Source organism: Erythrolamprus reginae, chromosome 3 (genome assembly GCF_031021105.1).
Source record: "Erythrolamprus reginae isolate rEryReg1 chromosome 3, rEryReg1.hap1, whole genome shotgun sequence".
NCBI classification, from domain to species: Eukaryota; Metazoa; Chordata; class Lepidosauria; order Squamata; family Dipsadidae; genus Erythrolamprus; species Erythrolamprus reginae.
Window position 1 is genome coordinate 74428530 of NC_091952.1, and position 12263 is coordinate 74440792.

The 12263-nt window shown below is 39.3% G+C and overlaps 1 protein-coding gene across 1 annotated transcript in view; it reads right to left on the reverse strand.

Annotated features, from left to right (window-relative positions):
* The window catches only part of BEND5 (BEN domain containing 5), a 1001406-nt gene that overhangs the window by 180605 nt on the left and 808538 nt on the right, over nucleotides 1-12263 (reverse strand). The window lies entirely within an intron of this gene.

Consider the following 12263-nt stretch of genomic DNA (forward strand, 5'->3'; position numbering starts at 1 on the left):
GAGGGTAGGGGCAGTTCTAATCTCTGGGGGGAGCTGGTTCCAGAGAGTCGGGGCCACCACAGAGAAGGCTCTTCCCCTGGGGCCCGCCAACCGACATTGTTTAGTTGACGGGACCCGGAGAAGGCCCACTCTGTGCAACCTAATCGGTCACTGGGATTCGTGTGGCAGAAGGCGGTTATTCAAGGATAGGAAGGTCACAATACGGACAGACCAATACAGCCTACTGGTCCGTATCAAAGTAGTAATACCTTCCAGACAAGTGAACCTAGGGCTGAAACTCAGTTCCATTAATTTGTATCATAGAATCATGCCCCACAATCACTATGTCTAGAGATCACACTTGCGAGCCCTATATAACCCTACATTTCTGAATAATCTGTGAATAAGGCTGTGTTGGCACAAAAGGCCACTAGAGAAATAGTGTTAGATCTGAATAACTAGAAGACACGTGGCTGCCGGATTCATTTTTATTAGGAATCGGCCCATGTAACAAAGTAACAAGCAATAGTATCTATATTGAAGTTCGCGGTAAAAAGCAAGGTGTGCGGCACGGGTATCTGAATTTAAAGGGTTTCTTTTCTGTAGGTGTGGCTCTGACAGCCATTTGGATTTTCCCGCCTGCGGCTTGGCCAATCTACAGACAGATATGTAGATGAGCAGATTTAAACAGATATTTACATAACTTATTTACATAGTCCTATTTATATAGATACTTAAATATAATACTTCTTAATTCACTTGTCCTATTCTTGGTTCAAAGTCATCTGCTTTATAAGCTCTGCTCTGATGTTCAGAGCAGTTCAAAAACTTAGTTGTGTTATAGGGAAAAGAAGGCACTGCCCATCAGAAAGAGTGATTTTAAAATTTGAGCCTTTTCTTTGTCTCATTGTTTTCCACTGCATTCACCTAGAAGTTGTAAGAAGTTTTGTTGAAGTCTTACCATCTGGCTGTCTTAAGAACAATGCTTTCTTTTACACAAAGAATTATGTGAAGAAATTAGGAGATTTGTATAGTGAATTAATCTCCCTAGAGTCTACCCCAAGTAGTTAATTCCAATCTACTCAGAGAGAAAGTCATTTTTGTCAGTTTTTAGAAAATGCACTTCCCCTGCAGATTTCATTCTATTCTTTTGAAACAAAAATGTTATATGGATTAAAATAAATGTCAAGGGATGTAGCTCAAATGTCCTACACTGACTTTTTATTCAATTTGGCATGATGTCTCCATTTAAAATGTTCTGAATTTCCTGCAGATCCTATTATACACTGTTTTGGAAAAGTAACAAAACCAGAGCAGTCATTTGTTTCAGGCTAGATAACAAGAACTCAAGGCTCAAAACTTCTGAAATAACATGCTAGAATTCAGATGAGTTGGAATGAGTTACCAAAGGAATTTTCAAGGTGGAGAATCTTTCCTTGGCCAACTTTACTTGACAGGTGTTCACATTGTTACTTATTCAGGTTAAATTCACATCTAATTTCTTGTTATTGTGCGGTCTTTTAGTTACTATTTTAGCCACAGCATAGTAGGATTTAAATCATTTGCAATGAATCTCTATGTGGAATAGATCCCTGTGCTAAGGTGTGCTTTGCACAGAAATGCTGAGATCTGATAGCTGTTTGTTAAGAGGCAGCCAGTAATGCTGCAACAGCATGTCTCATGCATTTTATATAAAAGCTTTAATTGCAACCAGCAGAAGTGGGACCCCATTGTAAGATATTTTAAAACCATCCAAAATCCAGGGAATCATTGTGAGTATGTCCTGTCACCTCTTTCCTGAACTGCCAAGAGATTTTCAGAAGCAAATGATGATCAGACTAATTAGCTTTGCTACATGTTCCAAAACTAAGATTCTACAGAATCTTATACTATATTAATCTTATATTACAGAGATTGTTCAGTGGTCCCACAATTCTGCAGAGTCGTTTGCAAAAATGAACTCATCAAACAAAAATTCATCTATATTATAAATTCTATTAACAGAAATGACTCCAACCCCAAAAAACTTCGCTCATGGCCTGACCTATCCCCTCTACAACAAATCCACTCCCATGAACCCTGGAGAGAACCTTAAAAATGTCAAGACCAAGGACATATTGACCCATACATTGATTACCACGCTGATTGCATCAAAATTAAGACCCACAATCCACCTTTAACATTCAAACTCCCATTACCCAAAACCATCCCAACATCCAATCCACCTTCAACCAAAACCAACTCCACATCAACCAAGACTAGGTTTGCATGCCCCTTATTTCCTCAACAACTACTGCTTATCTTAAATGTGAACTAATGAATGCAAGAAGCATCGTAAACAAAATACCTGAACTCCTTATCTTACTAAAAACTGCTAATTTCGACATTATATTTGTCTGTGAAACATGGCTAATTGCATCCCTCCCAACTCCATTATCACAGTATGAGACTATCATGTTTACCGGACTGATTGTGAAACCCATAGAGGAGGGAGAGTTACTATCTTCTATAAAAAATCACTAAACCTAAAAAATATCCAAGTTACACATGAATTCGATCTTCCATTTGCGAACTGACTCTAAATACCACACTTCACTTCCTACTATGTTATACAGTCCCTAATTACGACAGCACACATGCAGACAAGTTAACCTCACTACTAACATGGGCAACCTCCTACTCACTCACTCTCATTTTCCTTACCTTTTTCTTTTCAACCTACCTCATATCAACTGAACCCTAAATGAATGTACCATACACTCAACATTTTACAATGCTATTACCAATCTAGGATTCAAACAACAAGTAACAAACAATACTAGACTCAGCAATTATCTTGATCTCATCTTCACACTCAATTTATGGATTACAAATAAAATAGCCCTTTCCCAACAGTGACCACAGTATGATTGACTTTTGTCTCAATATACATCCTTACAAAAATCATCATAATTAGGATAACTAAATGCAACATTAAAAAAGCCAACTATGATATCATAGATGGCGACCTCTCATCTCTTGACTGGCAGATATTATTCTCTCACTGTAATACTGCTGAAGACTACCACAATATCTTTTTGCTCAAAATGCAAAAAGTCATTAAACTATATGTACAGCTAATAATCACCAAAACCAAGAAAAATAAATTACCCATAAAAATAAGGAAGTTTCAATCCAAAAAAAGATCTCTATAGCGGAAAAACAAAACCGGCTACATTAAAAACTTTAAAAGCCACTTCAAAAATCTATGCCATCAAATAAAGACTGAATGCAACAATTACCATATCAATTAAGAAGAAAACCTTATGTGCACGAAATCCACAAGCGCCTTCTATAACTTTGTAAACAACCAACTCAAAGTCTCTAGATCCATCCCACCCCTAAAAGGACCAAATGGTAAAGAATATGATGAAGCTGTTAAAGCCCACCTCTTTAACACATTTTTCAGCTCAATCTTTGTAAACAAGCAATTGCTCATGCCCAATATTTCCTAGTCATATCACAAATAACTACATCAATCTTACACAAATCAATTTTACAGAAGATAATGTTGAAAGGGCTTTATGCATCCTAAAACTATCTCTATCTATTGGACCCGATGGACTATGTGCATACTTCTCAAAAAAGCTTTCCTCGTTCATAGCTGAACTTCTAGCCATAGTCAACCCTATCTTCAAAAAAGGAGATCCAAGTAATGTTGAAAATTACAGACCAATCTCTTTATGTTGCATCACCTGCAAAGTCATGGAATCAATCATAAACCAATCCATTACCCTCCACCTTGAAACCAACAGCCTACTCTCTAACAAACAATTTGGTTTCATTATAAAAATATCCTCTAACCTGCAACTCCTACACTGCAAAAACATATGGATTACACACCTCAGTCAGGATAAAACAATAGATGCAATTTACATAGACTTCTGTAAAACCTTTGACTCCATGGTACACGACAAACCTGAAACTCAAATATAATGGCATCTCAGGTCTCCTTCATGATTGGATAATTGCATTCTTGTCAAACTGACAACAAGTGGTTAAAATAGAGAGTGCCCTATCAAATGCTGCATCTGTCAACAGTGGTGTTCCTCAAGGCAGTGTTCTAGGACCAACATTATTAATACTTCACATAAATGACCTCTGTGATCATATTACAAGCAGCAGTGTCCTCTTTACTGCTGATGTTAAATTATTTAATACCACTGACAATACTGCTACTCTTCAAAAAGACCTTGACCATGTATCAGAATGGTCAAATAACTGGCAACTTCAAATCTCAACCAATAAATGCAGAAAATACGATTTCAGCAACAGGGTAATCAATGCCTGGAATGCACTACCTGACTCAGTGGTTTCTTGCCCACAGCCCAAAACCTTTAACCTTAGACTATCTACAGTTGACCTTACCCCACTCCTAAAAGGTCTGTAAGGGGCGTGCATAAGCACACCATTATGCTTATTGTCCCTGTCCTACTGTCCTATTGCCTAATTTACCTGTACCTACCTTGCTAATGTTTATCTTTATACCAATACCTACTACCTTGCACATCTTGACAAATAAATAAATAAAATGAATAAATAAAATAGAGTAAACACTTATTTTTACCATAGCAGTTAGGTAGAATCGCAGGAACAAGTATCTTGGTTAGATTTCTCATTGTGCCTTTTATGCTATCCAAATCCCCAAGGATAATTAGGTCATGAGGCATGGTATTTGGCTGTTTTCTTAGCCAACCATTTTCCTTATGTAAAATTATATCTCTACAAGAGCTCACAAAAGACAATTTCATAAAACAAAGGCAGAGTGGAAGGAAAAGCATTAGCTGCTGAAGGCCACATGGTGGAGTAGATGCTTGTAGAATGAGCCTTAAACAGTATATGAAGTTAACAAAAGTTCTTCCATTTTCTCCTGTTAAATATAAACAAAGCTGTAGCAATGTCTATCTTCTTCTCATGTGTTCGCTTATTCCTTCTTTTAACTTATAGGAGAACTCATACAGTATTTACATTGAGGGATTGTGTCATTTTGCAGCAAGTGTAACATTAGTCTGCTATCAACAAGAAGTACCTTGATTCCATAGTTGAAACTAACAAGAAACAAAGACATTTGTTTCTTTTTGATGCAATCAATCCTCTGGTATTCAAAAAAAGAGGCATTTAGCATAATCATAGAATAAATACCACCAGTTAAAATTTCTCTATTCTTTGTATCAATATCTAACTCAGAAAAATCAATCTCAATTTTCAGCATCATTACTAGGTACTATTCATTTATTGTATTTATTTATTTGTTTATTTATTTTGTCCAATACACAATGAGGGTTTTAGTGGGCATATATCTATATACACATAGTAAAATACATGATGAAGGTTATAGAGGAGATACTCATAGTAAAATATATCTAAGAAATAATAGAAAAGAAGATAAAGTAATAGAACATATCAATGAAAGAATAGAAGAAGAGATATAGGAATAGAAGAAAGGTATAGGAGATATAGGAGAGCAATAGGACAGGGGACGGAAGGCACTCTAGTGCACTTGTACTCGCCCCTTACTGACCTCTTAGGAATCTGGATAGGTCAACCATAGATAATCTAAGGGTAAAGTGTTGGGGATGACACTATGGAGTCTGGTAATGAGTTCCACGCTTCGACAACTCGGTTAATGAAGTCATATTTTTTACAGTCAAGTTTGGAGCGGTTAATATTAAGTTTAAATCTGTTGTGTGCTCTTGTGTTGTTGTGGTTGAAGCTGAAGTAGACACCAACAGGCAGGACGTTGCAGCATATGGTCTTGTGGGCAATACTTAGATCTTGTTTAAGGCGTCTTAGTTCTAAACTTTCTAGGCCCAGGATTGAAAGTCTAGTCTCGTAGGGTATTCTATTTCGAGTGGAGGAGTGAAGGGCTCTTCTGGTGAAGTATCTTTGGACATTTTCAAGGGTGTTAATGTCTGAGATACAATATGGGTTCCAAACAGATGAGCTGTATTCGAGGATGGGTCTGGCAAAAGTTTTGTAAGCTCTGGTAAGTAGTGTGAGATTGCCAGAGCAGAAGCTACGTAGGATTAGGTTTACAACTCTTGAAGCCTTCTTGGCTATATTGTTGCTACTATGGTAAATGTGGCCAGAGAAAAAAATAAATGGATCAATGGAAAGCTGAGTAGCACCCCAGAAGGGGTCTCACATATTTATTTATTTATTTATTTGTTTTAATTTTATTTGTTTTGTCACGTAAGTATAGGTGGTATACAAAGATATAATATTTATATACATGATACTAGTAAAAGAGAAACATTAGGACAGGGGCCGGAAGGCACTCTGGTGCAGTTATGCACACCCCTTACTGACCTCTTAGGAATCGGGAGAGGTCAACAGTGGATAATGTAAGGATAAAGTTTTGGGGGTTAGGTGATGATACTACAGAGTCTGGTAGTGAGTTCCATGCATCAACATATAACTTAAAAGGATGGAGGAGGAACAGGAACACTCAAATTCAGCATCTATATGCAGGGATCCGAACAGAAGCTTTAACGTATACACCACTGCAAGCATATATACAGAGATGCAATGAAATTGAAAAAGCTGCTCAATGAATATACAGGGAGGGACAGAGCAGTCAAAAAGACAAAATGGCAGCTTTGAACTTGTGATCAAAGCCTCTCCCCTTTTAAAAAATGTGTGTTGCAGATGAAAAGGGTTTGATCACTTAGTTGCTGCCATCATCTTGATTTTTTTTTTAATTCCATCAGTGGGTGTTCATGCATATGGTCCCAGAACCACAGAACTTGAGACAATAACATCATATCAAATCTGAGAACAACAGGTCTCAAGACAATAACATCACATCTGAACTAAACGAGGTGGCCTACTTTATTTCCATAAGGTTAGCCTATATTTAATGTGAACACCTATGTTAAATTAAAAGAACAAGCAAACAAACTGAAGTATTAGTATATGCAAGCATTGAAATGTGTAAAAATCCATAAAAGAAATGAAAACCCGTATGGCCATAGTATAGTTAGCAAACTTCACGGATTATCTATTCATTTCCAGACTCTTTAAAGGACCACTTGTACTTGAGAAACGTGGTTGATAAATTCACAGTAACTGAATTTAAACATGCCTGGGATAAACATATATCCTTCCCAAGGTAAAATACAGGAAATAGTATAAGGGCACACTAGATGGACCATGAGGTCTTTTTCTGCCGTCAATCTTCTATGTTTCTATGTTTCTATGAGATCTCTATAACATACGTGCATAATTTCCTTGAAAGAGGTCAATGTAGTTCTCCAAAAACTTTGTATGGCCTATAACAGTGCCCCCCAACCTTTTTGGCACCAGGGACTAGTTCCGTGGAAAAAGGCTTTTCCACGGAACGGAGGCAGTGTGATTTTGTATGCTGCCTGCACCAGCGGATGGGGCTTTAATGGCCTGGCTGCTGGCATGCCACGGACTGGTGCCAGTCCACAAATCGGTGGTTGATCTATGAGATCCTCTCAGCTTCTACTGCTGAATTTTGGCTGCACTAAGGATTTTAAGTAATCATGCTATTGTCCTGTCTCAGTTCCACTCCTATTTTTCCAACTACACAAAATACTTCTTGTTCCTTCTCATGTTCTCACTGCCTTCCCCCTAAATTGTTGCCCCTTAAATCTCTCTCTGTGTGAGTGTGCATGTGTGTGTGTGTCCTTTTCCTTCTCCTCTTCCTGACTACTGCTTATCTTACAATGACTTCCATGTTTCTGTTCCAGACTAATTTCTTGTTCAAGACTTCAGAATAAATTTGACTTCTGTTGTAATCATAGGTTTATAGGCACTGAAATTTGGGGTGGAATATTACTGGAGGGTGATGTTTTAGCCTAATTGGGTGCTGAATAAAACCTTATTCTTCCTCTATGAAAAGCAGCAAAATCCAGGCTGAGCAAGCAAGTTGCAGAATCCATTACCACGTGGAAAATAATTAACTTGATATACAGCATGAAGAAAATGTATAGCTAACTTCCATATAAGGAAATATATGCCTTACTCTCATTCCTTTGCTAATCACCAGTAAACACACAATCCAGGAAAAGGCAAAGAATGGAGCTTCCGTTAATTATCTATAGGGAAGTTACGAGGAGATTGCCTTATACAGTGCATGAGTGAATGGTAGTTGGGGGATGGCTTAATGTATGTGGCGTTCGCGAATTGGTTATTCTGTACCACATGTCAGGAAAAGTGAAATACAATAAAAGGAGCGATCTTGATACAACCGAGGTCGTCTCATTGAGAAAATTCTCTTCGTTGCTTCATTCTGATGTGGCAATCATGGCATCCTGTGCCTCCCTAGAGGTTGACCCACTGGGGGAGGGCTGTTTGCCTTCAGACTTCCAGAATGTACACTCAATTCCAGAATCATTGTAGAATGAGTAGAAATTAATAACTTTCTCCTACTTCAGCTGCCTCCGTCTTTTTAATTTATTATTCCCCTTTCTTGAAGTGGGCAAAAGATTTTGTGTGCATTGGTGTGTGTTTGTAACAGTTTCCTTCTTTGCTTTTTTTTGGTGTGTGTGTGTGATCAGCTGCCTCATCTTACAAGTTATTAGCCTAAGCACAAATTGTAAGCAATTATAATGGAAGCCCGTGAAACTAAGGATGATGCTATGATGACTTATCAGACTTCTGAGCCTCCTTAGTATATAATACAGAACAGGCTTGCTGAGGATATATTCCAATTTTCAGTGGATGGTTGAATTATTATCCAGTAAATGAAACTTCCTAATCCGGGCCATGTAGACTAACACATTTTGTGAAACCTTTACTGAAGGCAAAAGATGTGTGCTTAGAACGCTAATGAAAATTTTGAATGACAGAAAATGTCTAGCTTAAATTAATAGATGGATCAATTAAGCCCCTTTGTAGGGCAGAGATGCAAACACAGTTGCCACTCACAGAATCCTTGAGCGCAGACCCTAGAGATTCCTCAAAGTCACTAGTATATGTAATTTTTAATGAGACAAAGAGGGGAAAGTATAAACCAGATGTGAAATGCAATATTAAATCCAACAGTCAGGGTAGAGATACTCCATCTGCATCCAGCCCAATTTAGGTCCTAGAATATTGTTGCCAAATGTCTGAAATGTGTTCAGCAATGTAATTTGGAACCAAATATTATCAGTAGCCAGGATTAAGTGAAGAAAGCCTTCCAGCCATTCAGTTTTATTAGTTTTATTTGTTTAACATCCCTATGAACTGTCAAGTTGATCCCAATAAGGTGCTTCGATTCACTTTAATTGGCTAGCAATGTCTGTCAGGAGGAGGGCGTTTGCTAAATGTCAAGCTTTAGGGTGTCCTATAATCTAGGCAGCACTTCTATTTTAATTTTTCCTTCATTGAAGAAATTGTTCCATGCCTGATGCTGGACTGGCTGACATAGGATGGTTAAAGAATATTTATCTGAGTAGCTGCAGTCCTCTAGGGCAGTGATGGCGAACCTAGGGCACAGGTGCCACAAATGGCCTGCAGAGCCATAACTGCTGACACACAAGCCGTTGCCCGAGCTAAGCTCCAACCTGCATGTGTGTGCTGGCCAGCTGATTTTTGGCTTGCATAGTGTTAGATATGCTGCCCAGTTACCTACCCAGTTACAGGGTAAAAGTCAAAAGTTCAGATTTGTTTATTGTATGTTGATTGGTTGGCCTCTTTTGGCACTAAAAATGTATCAATGTAAAAGCTGCCTGTTGCTGGGGCTAGTTTGTATAAATACTGAGAACTGTCGTTGTATTGCGCTCTCAATACACAATTGCTAATTGACTGAGTTAAGCTTCCTTGTTCCTGTCAGAGAAAAAAACCTTGCTTTTGATTCAACCTATTTTTGGAGAGTTATTAAACATAGAGGGTCTGGAAAGGCGTTTTTGGCTTCCAGAGAGCCTCCACGGGGAGCCTGGGGAGGGCAAAACATGATCCTACTGGGCCCATCAGAAATTGGGAAACAGGCCGTTTCTGGCCTCCAGAGGCCCTCTAGCAGGTTTGTTAAGCTGTTTTTGCCCTCCCAAGGCATTGAATTATGAGTGTGGGCACTCACACATGTGCGATAGTGCGCATGTAGGCTCTTTCAGCACCCGAGGAAAAATAGGGTCGTCATCACTGCTCTAGGGGTTTGTGGGATCTCTGCAATATTTTGGGTTCCTAGCTCTGCACTATTCTAGGCAGAGAACCCTGATATTGTTCCTAGGATCAGTTGGAATCACTTCCCCATCTTAGGAGTCCAACCCTGAGTGCTCGTGTCCCCACTGGAACCCAGAGGTCGATTCCTCTCAGTTCCGACTGGTTCACTCAAACTGCTAGTAACCTGCTGGTGATGTCACAATGACATCAAGGAACTGGTTCAGTTGGTGCTGGTCCGTGGGTGTTGCCATCTTTAAAAAAAATCAGAATTTTTTTTTGGAATATTTTTTTTAAAAATCCAGGGTTTTTTTCTTTTGCACATGTGCAGAAGCCGAGTTTCCGGCACTGTGCATGCGTTGCCATCTTGGTTTTGTCTTTTGATTTTGGGGGGAAATTTGCCACTGCGCCTGTGCGCATGCTTTGAGGCACAGTCACGCGGCATGGGAGGAAGCAAACTGGAAGAGAGATAAGTTAGAACCCATCCCTGCTGGGACCACTTTGGCTTTTTCTTTCCGCATCTGTGACAACTTTGATTATATATAAACAAGGAATCTCCCAGCTCAATCCAAACAGTAATTATAAAATAGACATGGACAGAGGCAGCCCACACTTGTTAAGAATAATAAGAAGAGTGCGCTCTTTCAGAGTATTGAATAACTGTGTCACAACTACAGCATTGACTTCCCCCTCTATTTTGATAGACTTCACAAGGCAGCCATAGTCCATGACATGATAGCCACATGTTATCTCATAGTGTATCATTGTAAAAGAACAGTGAACTCTTAGCCTCACTTAATAACCAAACCTAGAATATAATTTTCAAAAATCTCCAAAACAAGAGGACCTTTGCTGCTAGCGACCCACTAACTCATCTTCTCATTTTTAAAAACTTTTCCATCAGATATTCCCCTGATACGCACACTCACATACAACCACTTCTTCATATCAATCCAGATTTGACAAATACAAAGATGTAATAAGACAAGCAGGAGCTATATAGAACAGGGACTGTTCCTATCACCTTTCCACTCCTCCCTGGATTCAGACACACAGATTAGGAGCATTTAAAATGGATGGGTATTATTATTATTATTATTTATTGGATTTGTATGCCACCCCTCTCCGCAGACTCGGGGCGGCTAACAACAATGATAAAAAACAACATGTAACAATCCAATTTAATAAAACAACTAAAAACCCTTATTATAAAAACCAAACATACACACAAACATACCATACATAACTTGTAATGGCCTAGGGGAAGGAATATCCTAACTCCCCCATGCCTGGCGACAAAGGTGGGTCTTGAGTAATTTGCGAAAGACAAGGAGGGTGGGGGCTGTTCTAATCTCTGGGAAGAGTTGATTCCAGAGGGCCGGGGCTGCCACAGAGAAGGCTCTTCCCCTGGGGCCCGCCAAATGACATTGTTTGGTCGACGGGACCCGGAGAAGGCCAACTCTGTGGGACCTTATCGGCCGCTGGGATTCGTGCGGTAGAAGGCGGTTCCGGATGTATTCTGGCCCAATGCCATGTAGGGCTTTAAAGGTCATTACCAACACTTTGAATTGTGACCGGAAACCGATTGGCAGCCAGTGCAGGCCACTTTACTGGATTTACAGTTTGTGGACTAGTAGATTAAGGAATTTAATCGAATATACAAAATCCCAGAAAACAATGTCCAGAGGCTCACGAAGCATGTAGTTCTACCAATACTGCCAGAAAAGTCTGTAGGAAAAATCAATACAAGGGTACCTCAGTACTCGACTGCTTCAAAACTAGTTGAATTTGGTACTCAGTGCATTTTGATGAGAAAAATGTTGTTCCTGTACTTGTGGTTTGTTTGATGATCAATGCACCACAATAGGAAAAGAGGGACAGCCATGGAGAATGGATAGGAAGCTGGCCATGCCAGGAAGGTTGCTACAAAAGGAAGAGTTGGGGGGACAGCTGAAGAGGGTGGACAGGAAGTTGGCCATGAGGGGAAGGGCATTGACATAGGAAAAGGGATAGGCAGGAAGTTCTTCCCAGCTAAAACAAAGGGTCAGATGGTAAGTCATGTGGTTCATTGGCATTCATCACTTTTGGTACTCATCGTGCCTCCCAGAACCAATTAAATATGAGTACCAATATATCAC